Here is a 5292-nt window from a genome sequence, read left to right as displayed (position 1 = left end):
TCTTAAACCGTTGCCGTTTAGGGGCGGATCAAAGAACAGTTTGATGACGTGGGAGACATTGTTGGCTAGAACCACAGTCTACTATATACAGTCGCGGAGCTCAATATGTAGTAAAAATGCAAACATGGGTAGTTGCCCACCACTAGGATCGCTACTATCGCCTCATCATCGCAGATCTCTCTCCTAGCAGCCGACAAAATATGTTATACTTTCGTTGTCGTGTTCTTTTGGAAAAATTAACACCTTCCTTCCATTATTGAAATATTAAATGCATAAAGTTAATTTATTATTTTAATGAAGTATATTAAATTCCACCATAAACTCGAAGATACCTGCAAGAAATAAGTCAATATAATTTTTGTTTGTGCAAAACGAACTGAAATTTACTATAATAGCTTCACTCATTCAAGATTATAGCGATAATTAACTATGAAACCAATAAATATTAATTTGCATTTCTCTTTACAACAATAATAATGGAAATATGAATTAATGGAGTAACTTACGTATACCGGTACTTGTAGTGTAGGCTTACGTAGTTAACAAAGTGGGATGAGGTTAAGCAATAATAATCACACCAGAATTGGAAATAAAACGTGATCAATAAATTTTATTGTAACAGACTTTTTCTACGTCTCTAGTAAAGCAATAAATAAAAATAACAACAAAATTAACAGCTATAATTAAAAACATATCATTTGAAGAAAAAAGTAGGCCTAAGCAATAATAATCCCACCAGAATTGAAAATAAAACGTGATCAATAAATTTCATTAAAACAAACTTAATTTTTCTACATCTTTAGTAAAATAACACATAAAAATAACAAAATTAATAGCTGCAATTAAAAATATATCCTCTGAAAAAAAAAAGTAGACCTAACCTTTATTTCTCTGGAAATTTAGCAGCCTAAGTGACAGAACTTTAACCGGTATCTAATGTCCTTTCGGTTAGACTGAAACATTTCATTGTGAAATTTAAGGATATAATGTATTCTAACAGTCACAAAGAACTTCAAATTAACAGTTTCGTTTCTGCACGGCATTCTTGTGGAAACCCAGGAACCTTTCTGAAACTTTCGGAAATCGGAAAAAGGATAACTCTGGCCTCTTTCTCTTATTGTTGCTACAATTTATAGCACTACAAAGTCTCCTCCTTGTCCCATATTATTATTCCAATTATTATATTTTAGCGATTAACATTTTCATTATAACCAATAACGAACATTTCACAAGCATCAATGTGAAAGACGCAACGAGCTAGCACTCGATAGAAATACGACACAGTCCAAAGTCGACCATGGACAGTCTATTGTTTCTAGTTGCTAACCGCTTGGAGCGCTTTATCACGAGATTTGCAAAAAAACACCTCAAGCTTCGCGACTGTATATAGTAGACTGTGCTAGAACCCTAGATCTAGGCTAGAACCGAGTTAGAAAGTTTCTAACTCGTTGTCTAGAACCCTAGATCATAATATATACCCAGATTGCTCGGCCTTATAGGAATTGACCGCAACAACTTTTGTTAGATTTACTATGCTGCCATATAGGCCTAGTTCTTACATAAGGAGTCACGTCATAACTCCCTAACAATTTTTGTCAGGTTTACTATGCTGTCATGTATACTTTTTTTTTTTTTTTAAAGATGGGACATGATAAGAGCGTTGCGATCGGAAAAGCAACTGAATGTCACATAGCATGGTGGGCCTGTTGCTATGGTAACCAACCAACGAGTTAGAAAGAGAGTTCTAACTCGTTGATGGTAACAACCAACTCGATTTTGTATTGTTTTTTTTTTTTTACCTTCGCGTAAATTGTGAATGAATGTTTTAACGACAGCCATCAATCAGTTGACAGCGTGGTAGTCCATGTTGGTAACATAGGGCTGTAGTATCAGGCTCGGCCGCTTAACTGTCATGTCCTATCTTCAACCCCTAGAAGCCGGAAGACCTATACCAGTATAGCACGCAAATGTCTAACTCTTAACCAGGGGTTCGTATACCTGCATAATAGGGTGAATTCGTGTTGGGTTCGTTAGCTGAGCGGTTTAAGGCGCACAAGATATATCCGGACAGTATATCGTGCCTAACATGGCACGTTCGCGTCCCTGCCACTGCAGTTAATTGAGCCTGTAGTAAAGGATGGGAAGGGCCCGTGTAAAACAATCGGTGGTAATGATACGCATGGAAGCTGACAGGGTTTCAGTTGACTGCAGTGGAAATGATTTTGGTCCTTTTTTTTTTTTTTTTTAAGAAAAGAAATCACAAAAAAATAGTTTTAATCAAGTGCAGTTATATTAATAAAATTAAAGAATATCAACGTATTTTATATAGAACATACAATTTATAACTTATTACATAACATCATGACTATAATACTATAATGGACACACGGCTCCTAAGAGTTAAAAAAACAGGTATAGACCACTGTGGTGGCTCTGAAAAAATTAATATTAGTACCGGTAGTCATACTCTCTTCCATTTAATAATAATAATAATAATAATAATAATAATAATAATAATAATAATAATAATGGTAATAGTAATAAAAGATGTTAATAATCGCATTGCTTCTTATTACACTTTTGGTCACCACACATGTCCCAATTCCGTACAAAATTACGATTTCTTATTACAAAATTAGTTGTTTTAAAGCTACTGTAGCTGTAATCGGTAAGATTACCCATATATTGGCAGGTTTAAAGTCATTAATTTATGGAAAGACATCTTTCTTATAACTACATGTCTTGAGTGATGCAGGCACTCTTGTTTTGAAATGTGGTAAGTTCGAACACTGAGCTATAACCCATATACATACTTACAAATGGCTTTTAAGGAACCCGGAGATTAATTGCCGCCCTCACATAAGCCTGCCATCGGTCCCTATCCTGTGCAAGATTAATTCAATCTCTATATATAATAATTGTACAGCAGGAATGGTCTGGCCTAAAATTAAAGTTTTTTTTTGGGGGGAGGAAGCGTATTTAGATATTCATTCTCTTTACACCTGGCAAGTTACTGAATTTCTGAATTAAATAAATATCCTACTGCTAATGTTCCCCTTGATACTGATACTTCTTTATTAGACAATGCTATACTCCTCTGATTTGCAGGAGTTATGAAGCTGTTGGTCATATGCAGATTTGGCATGACGCAACACCACCATTAAGAAGTGTGGTTCATTTGTGCAGCCAATGATTATTAAGTTGAATCTCGGCTAGCACAAATAAAGCAAAATCATATATTCTCTGCTTGTCACTTTCTTTGAGTACGAAAGTGGTTTTAATTTACATGGGCAAAGTTTAAAATGTTTTCTTATAATTCTCCAAACTATGCTATAACTCATTTGAAGATGCCTGGATACCTGACTAACACTACTAATTCCATAATAATTATTTCTACTTACTTCATTACTTGTCTAAGCACCTCAGCAGTAGTAACATTATTCATTACCTTTTTGTCTTCCAGATTTCTTCACATTAGCAACAGAATCAGTTTTCACATACCTCCTGATTAAATTTCCATAATTACGAATGGAACATGGACCTTCTATTAAATTGTTAAATGTTAGATAGGTTAACTAACAGGATCTTTGCTTACTTTTAGAGTAAGAAAACTAAAGGAGCTTGGGTCAAAGAGATAACATATACAAAAGTGGGGATTACTCAGGAAGACATCCAGGAATGCAAACCCCTTAAGAAGAAGCTAAGAGCATTTCAGAGCTTCTGGGAAAGACCTAAACTGAAAATAGGAAACATGTGGACTGAAGAAAGAAAAGAAACACATAGAGCACAAATGTGAGAATACTGTAAAAGAATTAAATTAAATGAGTTGAAATAACATGGTCCATAGCAGGCCAGATCGAGAATAATAATAAAAATAAATAATAATAATAATAATAATAATAATAATAATAATAATAATAATAATAATGTAAAAATAATATATAGGCTAGGCAAGCAAACACAAGAGCTTGCTCATGAGATGACAGCTCTAATAGACCTATATCACAAGAAAACAGTGAATATACCTATAGTAATTTTTGTGAATGGGTTCATATCAAAAAGCTTAAAATTACTATGAATCATCTGCAACTGCCAACGAGGAATCTCTGAAGTGCAGAAAGCAACCCTCTTGGTTACAGCATGTACTGTTCTGTTAGAAATTCCTAAGCACATATGAACTGTGGGTTGGTGAAGGTTATGTCCTCTGCCATTAAAAATTCCTCGATAATGATGATAAAATAATATCTATGATGTATATGTTCATAAGATTTGTTAATTATTTCGGTCTTTTTATGTCACATTCGACTGCCACTAGTTTTTCTTATTACGTTCATGTATAATAAAGTGGTACCAGTAATAGATTAATAACGAGAAAAAACTAGTCTCCTTAATAAAAGGAGATCAAAGAATACAGTATGTCTCAAATTATGGATACAAAAAAAAAACACCACGTTTCAAAGGTTGAATCTAGACGGAGTTAGAGAATTTCATTAGAGGGTGCCCCTTATGCTACAAATTTTGTGACCTGGAACTACAGCTGGACTACAATGAAAATTTCCCCTTTTTCTTACATAGGCCTATTGCACACTGTATTTGTTTATTTTTTGTCCAACATGGCAAGAAATATATTTATAGTAGGCTTATACATTATAATTAACAACCTTCTATATTCAAAGAAAATAAACCTAAACATTTGTTGCCAGTTATGTTTAATGCATTTTTCTAGAATTTTAGCTATGTTTGATGTAAATGAAATGGATCTACAAATTATATTTTATTCACGTCATTTTTATCTCCTAATTTATGAATTGGAATGACTATTGTATTCTTTAAATTATATGGATACATACCTTGAGATAAACATTGATTAAAAATTACGATTCAGAGAAATAAAATAAACACAACAAGAACACCTTTTGATGTACTTTGGATTTTTCATAATTAGGAAAAATTTATGGGTTTTATTCCAACTCATAAAACCCCTACTAAAAAGAACAAAGTCATGTCCCTTCACTCCACTGCTGTTTGACGCAAAAATTCTGGACTAAAGGCAAAAGGCTGAGTCCAGAGAAGTACTGCTTTTCAACCACTTATACATGCTATACCAATCCTCTTGAAAGACACTTTTTTTTCTCCTATTTTACTATGTGGGAAACAAATTTTAGATTGACAAGAACATTTCTTAAGTCTAACATCCCTTTCTGTCTTCTTAACTGGGATCACCAGGATCTAATCTTGACAAGGCCGAGGATGCTTCTGAAAATTAATTAATGTTTTGCTTTTGATAATAAT

This window comes from Periplaneta americana, chromosome 5, assembly GCF_040183065.1.
Source record: "Periplaneta americana isolate PAMFEO1 chromosome 5, P.americana_PAMFEO1_priV1, whole genome shotgun sequence".
Classification (NCBI taxonomy): Eukaryota; Metazoa; Arthropoda; class Insecta; order Blattodea; family Blattidae; genus Periplaneta; species Periplaneta americana.
The sequence above is the reverse complement of the archived record's forward strand: the minus strand, read 5'-3'. Positions refer to the sequence as shown.